Here is an 11,801-nt window from a genome sequence, read left to right on the forward strand (position 1 = left end):
AGGCTGGCTGTCCGTTAAAAGAGCACAAGGAATTCTGAAGTAGACTGAATAAAGTGATACAGAGTATTACCAGAAGGGAACAGAGAAATGATGAAAAGGAGACTCCATGGTGAAACGAGGACATGCAACAAAGTATTCAAAGAAAGCAAAGAAAAAGTCAAAGGGGAGTGGTTGGATAGATGAAGAAAGCAGGAGTATTGGAAGGCTAGTCATCCAGCAAAGAAAGAGGTGGTAAAAGCAAAGGAAAAGGTTTATAGTGAGTTGTATGTAAGACTAGAAACTAAGGAAGGAGAACAGGACTTGTTCTGAGTGGCTTTTGGGCTGGAAAGGATGTGCAGCATGCTAGGATGATTAAGGATAGAGATGAAAATAAGATGCAATGAAAAAAACCCCACAGCTGAATCATGTTGAGTCTTGATGTTGCACAGTTGGGCACTAGAGGGTACAAGGCAACTTTGGGCATCGCAGGTTTGGTACACTAAAAAGGTAACAATCTGATTGGAGTAGAGTCAGGCAGAGCGTAAACAAGTAATCCACAACTTGTGACAATAAAACAATTTATTTTTTAACTACACTGCCATAATGTCTTAGTAAGGACTGATTAATCACTACACACAGCAGATGTTAGAAAAAGTTTTTTACATGACTGAAATAAAAGGATAAATACGTGGATTTTAAAAACACCAAATATGCATATATCAATCTTTAAAAACAACCCTAAAGTAAAAGCCAAGATATTTGTCACCGTGTGCTGAAAATGTTTTTCAAAGTCTAATAACGATGGATATAGGTGTGGTGTGATTTAAAAGCAGTAGATGCCAAAGTTAGTATATTATTTTTCATCTGCATTACTTATTAAATCATTAGAGTATTTATCCAGCACCCATCTAACTGCCAAATGATTATGAAGAGATAGATGATGAAGAAGCTGAGTGTTAAGTTTCAACAAACTAAAATATCAATCCAATATTAAAACATCATTACTGACACACGCACGCACACACGCGCGCACACACGCACGCTGCATTATCTGTGTCACCGAGTCTGCTGATCATCCCTATTTAGAAATACTTGCTTGGCACTATAATCCAGGGTGACATCATGGTAGTAACATATGACTGCCACCAAAGACAGCACGCAGGCTGGATCAATTACGACTGGCCTAGTTTAGCTCAAGAAGGATAATTAAAGCAAACACCCACTGAGATTCGCGTTACTATGAAATCAGTATATAATTTTAATGCTGTGTTCATAACAGTTTAATAGTTAATTCACACTTGTGCCGATAAGCTAAATGAGCACTGCGTAGTTTTAATTCCTTTACACTAGTGTGAGTGTTTATGCACACAAACCACTTTAAGGCATGAGATGTATTTTCATTTAGCAATATTGGGTGATGTTGGAACACCTGTCCACATCTGACTATAGGTGAAAAATAGCTGATAAATCTCCGTGGTTTTCATTTTATATCCTCTAAACTGGTTTATCATTTATATTAAACAATATCTTAACATAAAAAGTCACATCCAATTATGCAAAAGTTGAAATGGATACTTAGTAGCTCACAGTATTAAGAAGCACCGATGCAAGGTTGGGTGTTGTACAGCTAATATTACGCTCAGTCTCAGTGTTGCTTTTTAGTAAGTGTAAGCATACATCAACGGGACAATCCTCGTTAAAGGAGAGGGAAGCAGGGAAGGTCAACCAACACACTGAGCCCCACGCTTCCACAAAAGGAGAAAATGCCACAATGCTGAAACAAACTTTCCCTTTCTGTCACCTGGTATCATATATCCCGCTCCCCTCACTGCTGAACACCCTTACAAATGCACAAATGCTTCACAGTCTGATTCAGAGTGCAAACACTCAACTCCCCCCTTCAAAAAAAAGAAAAAAGGATCACAAGGGTTTCATAAGGTAAGAAAAAAGCCAAAATAAAGAGCTCTTTTCACAGGCAGCATCTTAAACCAATCCTAATAAAAAACAAACACATGAAACGTTGCTTGTGTGCATTTAGAACAAATCTGTTCCTGGTGTTTCACAGACCATTTATGCAGAACAACAGAAGTTATTCAGAAGTTAACTACAAGTTGACATGAGAAGTCAACATGCTCCTTCCTTTAACCTTATCACTGCAGATTGTCCTCTGAAACAAAAAACTACGTAGCCTGTTGAAAATACCTGCGAGCTGATCACCTACGCATAAAGCAAGGTGATTCTGCACAGGGGTCAAAAACCAACTCTGTCCCAAAGTGCAGGCAGTTGATTAAAATTTGGGTTTTTTTTGGTGTGGTTCTTCTAAGAACTAAAATTCTGGAATAAAGTGTTCATACATGTAAAGCCTTTATTATTATCATTTTTATTTATTCCAAAATGGTTGGGTCAAGCAAAGGGTGCCTACAGATAACAAACATGTCATACTGGCTGCTACAGTCATTGCTTTATGTTTATTGACTCTATTAAATTTAAATATCTGCAATTTTACACAGTCATCGAAAGAAAATTATTTAAACCCAAAAAGGAAACCGACAAATTAAAGTCAAATCCTTTACAAACAAGTCAGTTATATATTACAGCTTCTTTGAATATGTTTTGTTTGAGCTTTCATTTCAATATCGAAGAAGAAACTAGAGGGGAAAGGGATAGAAAGTTGCTGCTCCTCACCATACATCTTCCCCTCATCTGACAGTATGATCTTCCTCCTTCCACAAGGAGGGTAGATGGCCAGAGCTTCCTGAAAGCTCTGCTCAATGTCTGGGCTCCACACCCCTTCAGGATCCCCGTCCAATCCGCGGTCCGCCCCGTCTCCCAGTCCCTCTCCATTGGGACTGGCACCCTCCTCCTGCGCCCCATCAGGGCTGCCACGGCAACTCCACTCCGACGCAATGATGACGGCTCCAGCTACAACACACCTACAACACACGAAACAAGATAAATGTGGAACAGATCCGCTAAACTGGATCTGACACGTTAGTGTTACAGTGTTATGCTTTTTGGGGGGCGTGGTGGCTGTAAGAAGGTTTCTCCATTTTGTCTGTCTGCCCTCCTCACAAATGAAGAGGCCAGAGAGCAATAGAGAGAAGTGCACACTTTCACTTTTATACTATTCACACAATTACACTCAGCTTGAATTTAAAATTTAAACCAATAGGCAGAAATACAGGCAACTGAGGAAAAGCCCTTATCCAGGACTAACAAAAATATACAAATACTTGTTACAAAACTTACCCTGAACCCTGGTTTTAACATGTTTCCTTCCATGTTGAAGCCAAAACATGATTAGGAAACAGATTTGTTGTTGTCACAGCTACACTGCATTGCAAGCAGCAAGATTTTGAGAAACGGATGCAGCCGTTTTCTGTCCTATACAAAAAAACTGTAAACTGTGCACAGCTAATTCATTTTTGCAGTTAAGGACATTTTAAGCGTCACGTCGGTTCTTATAGAGTGCTTTTTCTTCTGTACCTGAGCACCTGAAGTGCTTCATGCAAGTTGCCTCATTCACCCATTCAAGCCTAGAGTGAGCTAAGAAAACACCCTCCAGACAGTTACACCACGAATTGTTACGAGGCAGGGTGGACCCGTGCTTTCATGTTGTTTACGTGAGTCTGTGTGAACTTTAGCCTTGCTTTCCTGTTCTTAGCTAATAGAAACACTCAAAGTGGTATTGTAGGCCCACTTCTTTAAGGTTCAATGTGCTGCATGTTCAGAGATGATGTTCTGCAAACCTTGGCTGTAACAAGTGGTTATTTGAGTTCCTGTTACCTTCTTATCAGCTCAAAGCAGTCTGACCATTCTCATCTGGCCTCTGACATCAACAAGGCATTTTCCCTTTATCTGACAATAATCTGCAGTTTCTGAAATCCTCAGACAAGCCTGTCTGTTCACAGTCACTTTAATCATCTTTCATCCCCATTTTGATACTTGCTTTGAACATTTCTACTTGCCTAAATGCATTACTGCCATGCGCTTGCCTGATTAGATAGCTCCGTTACTGAGCAGTTGAACAAACCTAAGTGTAGTCGCCATGCATGTACATTATTTTGTAATGCCAAACGTGGACAACCTAAGCAGTTAAAAGCACAGAACATCTTTAGACTGTAGTATGCAGCCTAGAGAAGGGGAACGAGGTTTCCACAACAAGTAAAACATGACGTTTTGGACACTTTTCCCATATTAAAATGTAGTACAGGTTTAAGAGCTTATTTCCTTACTCTTAATCCGTTCATGTGAACAGAAAACCCCCCAAAACTTAAGTTAGATCAGCAGTGTATAAAGCATTTTGCTAAAAAAAAGAAATTGTTTCATTGTTTTTAAACTTGTTATTTTTAACACAGGGAATCTGAGGCACACTGACAGCTCAAGAAAATTAAACCACACACCTTGTTTTGTTAATCCACATCACTGACATCATGATGGATGGACGAGACTGAGATCAACTTTGCGGCTGTTGAGAATAGCGACAGATTTCTCCGACTACAAGTGTCTACACACCAAGAGCGAGATCAGATTCACTTTGAGCTGTTTACAGCGTCCATGGGTACGGTGTGTATTAATAGTTCTGGCACCCGTGGTCAAAGACCTAACAAGTGACAAGCTAAAATATTAAGGGTTTATAAATGTTTAAAGACACTATCCAGGGTCAAGAAGGACACTACCAGGATGTGTCACTATTAAGATGAGATCACAAGATGTAATACATTAAATATTTAACTGACTGCGCTTAGTGAAGATGAGACCAGCTATTCCTTTTTCTTAGCTGTTCATTACACAGAAACTAGCCTAAAAGGCAACACAAACTTTAGAAGACTCCAACCTTGGCTGTGTAGGCCACATAAGGAAATTACACATTCTTTTGTTATTGTTGAAGATGCTCCAAGTCTCTTCAAACACAGACACACATATGCGACATGAATGTTGCCTGGTGTGTAATGTTTTCCAGAGTGTGGTTAATATGGTCCCTGCCACAGAGGAACCACAGAGGATCAGTGTGGTCGCTGAGCTTCCCCTGCTGTGGTGGGTTTATTCTGCACACTGTGTGCAGGGCCTTCCCGGTTTCAATCACTACTGACTGGACTGAGCTGTTGCCATAGAGATCAGAAAGGCCTAGCGGGGTGGTCAGGCAAGCACAAAGTCTAAAAGAACATTTTGATATTCGAGGGAGGTGGGATGCGATTGTCCTGAAAGCTCTACTGTGGGACGTCTGCAACTGGGAAGGTGTTTCTTTGTCCTGACTGGAACAAACTCATCATGATGTCATATTGCTTTTCATGTTCACAGACAAAAAGATTATAATGACCACAACAAGAGTAGCTTTGCATGAGTCATGATTTGAAAAACAATTGTTATTTATCTTAAAATGAGCCTTAGTGAAGCCCCTCAGTGCATCCCCTCGTCATGTCTAAAGCAGGCCCTTCTACCTCCACCTTCTCCTCCTTTAGGTCACCCTCCATTTAAGCCAACTTTCTTCTGATTGGCCTTTCCATCCAAACAGAAGGTGGGAGGGGCTTCCATGCTCTAAGCTAGTTGTGCCCTTGAGATGACCACATTAGAGATATCCCCTCTCCCTGACAGAAATCAAAGTGTGTGTGTGTGTGTGTGTGTGTGTGTGTGTGTGTGTGTGTGTGTGTGTGTGTGTGTGTGTGTGTAACAAAGCATATAGAACAGTCTAAAGCCCGAGCTTCTGGTTGATTAGGATTAATAAGACAGAAGGAAGGAAGTTTCCTATATTCTTCAGTGGGATTTAGGTTACATACATTTCAGGTCAGCTAACTGTATAGTAAGTAGAGCCTGACCAATATAAGATATCAGCACGAGCAGGACAGGAACATGACATCAGCATGATATCAACATGACATATGGTGTCATCATGGTTTGTCCATGTGAATGACTTGACTCTAGTATTGAAAATACTGTCAGCATATGTGGCATACTAGACAGCTAAGCAAATGGTGTTGCCTAGTAAAGTGTCTATACCACTAAACTGCTAAAACTAAATAAATAAATTAAATCGAACTACTTTAATACATAACTACTAAGATACATTTCTGGAATGTCAAAAAATATTACTCATCATTTTCACGTTTTTCATTAGTGGAAGATACTGTAGGCAGATGTGAGGCTACCAGGCAACACACATTTAAATATACATTTTAAAAAACAGACACTCTGTATATACAAAGTTATAAGCAGCACACACATGTAATAATCAGAAACGGAGATTTTTCACACAGGAAGTCTAAATGTGTTAACATGAAGTATGACCTTAGTTGGTGTAATGACAAAAATTATGTTTATGACAATTTACTCTAACGTTAACTTAGTTTATGCATTTGATTAAGGGGGGGCGTCAATCATCTAATACCCTTTTCTTTAGCATGGTGGGGAGCTCACAGACGGTTTAACAAATCCCAGGGGGAAACTTGGCTTAAATAATCAAACCTAGTGCTGATGTAACACATACACCACAATCACAGACTTGCATTACCAGCACTGGGAGCATTGCTGTGCAGTTTGGTTAGGAGTTCTGAAATCGGATGAGCTGTCATGGCCACAGATTTGTCAAGAGCAGTGGTGATGCAAAGTTAGGATACTGGCCACAGAGCACATATGTTGCTGGCTCTGCCTGTTTCAATATAGCACCCGTGGTCAAAAGGTCAGGTGTTTTAGTGCAACGAGGAGGCCAGTACAGCATTGAGCTAAATAAAGCTATGAGATCAGCGAACACCGAAAAGTCATGCACATTAGGGGCTGTCTACTGCTCCCAGTGGAGCACCGTCGACATTATGAACAACCAAAACTTCACAGATTTCTATGAACTCTTTGCACACTGACTACTACAGTACCGAGAGGCTTTATGGATATAGACAGTAAACCGATCGACTCTTTTAAACACTCGGATAACCTTAACATGGTCACATCTTACACAATTTTAACAAAGCAATCAGATCACACACATATGCTGTAAATTCTCCCATGGCCTTTCCTTTGAAACTCCTACGACTCTTAGTTTCACATGTTGATACAACTTTCACAGCAGCAAGAAATGAGTCCCATCTGCGAGCATGCAGGGGGAAAATGAAATCACGGTGAACGCTTGGAAGCGGTTTAGCCGAGTGTGAGTTGGCAAAATATCCCTTTGATCCCCAAAGCGGAAAAACTTCCAACTAACTGTCCATAAAAGTTCCTAAAAACCGCACACAAGCACTTCCAGTGGTAGTCATTGTATGCTATCGACCAGTTATTTTCTGTTTTTCAGTGGATATATAACCAGCAAGCCACCGCTAACACACTCGAACTGACATGCTAGTTGGCTAGCTTGGGAGCTAATAATACTGCAATAAACTGCAAACTAAGTCTGAGAGACGCATTAAACTAGCCGAATACAGAACGAATGCTTGAGTAAATATTAGAGGAATTCCCTGCTAAACACGTGAGTCCCTGAATCACTACAGGCACAGCGGGAAAATGCGAAATATGTCAAATATCCCAAAACTTCCAGCACACTCGAAGCGAAGCAGCTGCTGCAGCATGAAAAGTTGCTACACACAACAAAGAACTATATGAGAGCACACTCACCTCACAACGGCTCTCCTGCCCCGCTCCTACAGGCACACGCGTTTTGTTGTGTGCCCCTTTTTTCTGTAGAAAAGTAGCCTCGTGATTCGGGAGTATTTCCAGGGCAAAACAGCTGCGTTTGACAGAAAAAGGCGGAATGCAAAGTATGAGTTTGGTATGAAATCAACGCGCGGAGGAAAACGCACGGAGGCAGAGGCGTGGCGTCGAAACGCACACACGCAAAAGTTTTGTGGGTCCCAAGGCAAACTCCTCCCCGGACATCAGACTCCTGGTGGGATAGCAGGGAGATATGAGGAAGGTGGTAGTCGTAATGCCCCGACAAGGTCAGCAGTCAATCACATGGCCAGTACAGAGAGACAGAGCATGGCCGCTAAATCTGCACCTATGGTTTGTTTCAGAATAATCAACAAACCATCGGTGCAACAACAAAAATGTCTTTGAAGGAAACCCAGGGTTCAGCTGGCCAAGAGGTTCAACATTGTTGCCCTTTTGTTTTGAGGAAACGGTTTACCACTGTGTTGTTACTTAGTCAGAATGATGAAAAGATGCAAAGTAATGTAGGGGAGACCGGGGATAGTTGTTACGTGGGTCAGTTGTAACACTTCCAATTTCTCCAATCAGGGCTAAGTTTCAAATGATGTGACTCATCCTGTGCATGCCCGATTCAGTTCTGCTATCACATGTGAAAAATCAGCACATTTTGTCAAACACAGACAATTTAACATGAAAAAAAGTCATTTGTATGCCAAAAAGTAAATTTTTCTACTTTATTTCAATTTGTAATAGCATTATCTGCTTTGCAGTTAAACTCATCAAACTTGAATTATGTTATTTGTATGTCTATGGGGATATATTCTGTGTAGGTCTTTAGTGCTAATGTTTTAGCCGTTGGCTGTAATGTTAGCGAGTTCATGGCTATAGGAGTCTGGGTCAGTTGTAACAGCAACAGTCTGGGTTAGTTGTAACAATAATGCAGATGTTACCACACTATTACTTTAACTTATATTAAACAAGTTGGGGCAACGACATCAGCAGAGAGAGGTTCACTGGTCGCTTTTGTATATGCGGTTAATGCCATTGGCAACACAATTCCTCCACTGTTTGTGTTCCCACACATACATTATGCAGACCACTGTGTCAGAGATGGACCAGTAGGAAGTACTGGTAGTGGAAATAAATCAGGATGGGTGCAAGAAACAGATTTCCTCATCTTTCTGAAGCACTTTGCAAACCACACCAAGGTAAGCCATGATAAAAAGTAATGGAATTGCGATGCTGGTGAACAACTACATTTTTTCAGCTTCATTGTTATGTTCAAAATTGGTGCAAGAGTTGTAGGTTATAATGCCCACTGAGCCAATGAGGCCAAACTCAAGGAAGACCAACCAAAATTAAGGAAATATTCAGTTGCAGAAAATTCCATAATTTGTCTTTTTTGGGGGGTTGGAATATGTTCAAAGTTAGATTTCTGCATTCTGTCACACACACACACACAGCTACATAAATGGATGTAAGTGCATTCATGTGTTGAATAAACAAAGATTACATGTTAATGTTTTGTTAGTACCCTTATTTCATTGTGTTACATTTTACCCCAGGATGTGTTACAACTAACCCAGACTATGGGGTTAATTGTAACATTTCACTCTTTGTGTTTGAGACCATACCATGCAATGGGTAATTGTGCTGCAGAGAAAATAGCTGCACTATTTAATAGCAGAGACATGTAAATACTTTGCATTACATTTTGAATCCACTACCTTAAAAGAGCTCCAATTTACAGACAGAAATGTCAAAAATGTTACAACTATCCCCGGTCTCCCCTACATAGATACTAAGACTGAATTAGCTACCAGGTCCAAATGGGCATCTGCCTTAGGATCACTGAGGGGGCTCGTATAACAAGTGACATGGGCTATTTTAATTGAATCGCAATATACAATTGGAAGACGCATGCTGCTTTGTGCTGCTTGGTATTCATTTTGATAACTAATGAGGTGCCTTGCCCTAAGGAAACTATTGGCTCACCTTGTTTTGTGCATTTCTTAAGGTTTTTGTGCCTGGGGGCACCAATGCAGTGTATTTAGTATATACTAAACTGCCACCTGGTGTCAGTGTTTTGTGCTTTTCTTAGATTAGAGAAAAACAGAGGCAGGAAAAATGGGTTTGCAAAAACCCAGGAGAAGGCAGGAAATGAATATATTTCTGGGGCAGGACCCCCAACTGTGCCCCCCTAAGACCTATCTACCTGCCCTCTCTGTATCTGGTTGGATTCTTTAATGCTAAAATGTATGGCTCAAATGTCACATAAGAAAAGGAAAGGCTGAGCATAACTAAACTCCCAGGAACGGTGAACAAGAAGAAGCGCAGGGCCAGTAGGGACAAGAGAACTTTTAACCCCCTGACAGCATCTTGGTCTGGGGTTGTCCTTTCATGTGGCCACTGGAGGGCAGTAGCACCTTAGTCATGGGTATTTTAAAAGGACAGCATGACAGCTGTCAGTTGCATTGACCAAAGAAATAAGTGGCAAATTGTGGGTTTGTTTTGTTTTTAATTAGCCCTCTGATTTTAGGAAACGCATGAATATGCTTGATCTTTTAGTTGTAGATGAATTAGGAAGAATGGCATTACCAGAAATCTGATGGTAAAAATCTAAGATTTCAAAACCGATCTGGATGATTTGTGCAAGTCACAGTGACTGAGAAACATTTGGTGCTTGGTGATAGACATCAGAGAGAAAACTACGCAGCAGCAGTAAGATTCTTTTTTAAAACATTGGCTGAATTTTCCTGGTTTAATTTTGACATGTGCAAACATGTCTGCATCTCAGCCTGCCTTTACAAAGTGCTATCCTTTCCCAGTGAGGACTCCGGCTGAAGTGGAGATCAGGTATTTCATTTTTCACTGAGCTTTTAGAAACACTTCAGAGTGACTGAGCAGAAAGGTGGAGGTATAAAATTCAAAACAAAAGGGATAGCTATTATGAACTTTGAAGAGGTTCTCCATTTTTTAAAAGATTATATTTTCTATTCCGTTACTGCAAGTAGGCTAAATAGCCAGTCACAACCTGTTTGCCTTGCTGCCATTTGACAAGCTGCACACAAGTAGCATGCCACCAGTAGTTTCTTCCCTTGGGCTTTGACATTACTAACCTAATGCAATGACTAAATTATTTATGTTTCATTTTCATTCATTTTATTATTTCATTTTTTGTCATTGCTTTTGTGTTGCATGTTTTTAATTAAATTATCTTGAATAAGCCTCTCTCTCTCTTATCCTTCAATACTCATCCACACTCAGAGTGCTGGAGGCTAGATTATTCCGGATTGTAGGAAACACTTGATAATGGAAACTTTCTTGAATGGCAGGAAATGCACAATGCAATTTTGAATGCATCTACCCTGGAAACTATTCAAGCTAATCTAACCAAGCAAGTTTTGGTAAGTTTTACATGTATTATTCCTCATACTAACTTTTACTCACCTTCTAAAGCCATTGTGTGCTGCATAGGAACGGACCTTTAGAAATCCCTCCCCCACACACCGTTACTATTAACACTATTAATGAAATATACAGTTCTGTTTATCTAAGCTAAAACATGCAATATCGTCCTGTAAGAAAAATAAAAATCAGAAAATTAAGTGGTCCACAATGATACATCTTCAGCCAAAGAGTGTATGCATTTACCCCCTTTTACCACTAGATGGAGCGCCACATCAATCTCCATTGAACAAAGTACAAAAAAACGGTACTTTGACCACAGTCAGTGAGCTGCTCGTGTTTGTTGAGATGCTCTTTTATACAAATTAACCTCACGCTTACGTTTTTTATTTACTATTTCCTATTTTAACTGCTGGGTTACACCTGCTCATATAGGCCCACATGTCCAGCCCCTTTGGCGACCCCTTTCATCCCTATATAAGTTACAGTCAGGCTACAAGCTAGTGGGGCTAGCCTCTGTTTCTCTCCTCTAGAGTCTCCCACAGGTGAGCGCAAACTTTATCTGTCATTTTAGGAAACGTGAACTTTTATTTTGGCGTTTTTTAAATTTATTTATTTATTTTGTTTAAAAATTTCTGTGTTTAAAATGCTCTTCAACATCTAGTTTAATAAGGAGCTACTGGAGAAGCTACATTTAGTTTTTAGAGATAAGTTAGCTGAAGGTGACTCAATGTTGCGCTAAGGTCACGGACTGTAGACCAGCATTCAATAAACATTTACAG

Source organism: Astatotilapia calliptera, chromosome 20 (assembly GCF_900246225.1).
Source record: "Astatotilapia calliptera chromosome 20, fAstCal1.2, whole genome shotgun sequence".
Classification (NCBI taxonomy): Eukaryota; Metazoa; Chordata; class Actinopteri; order Cichliformes; family Cichlidae; genus Astatotilapia; species Astatotilapia calliptera.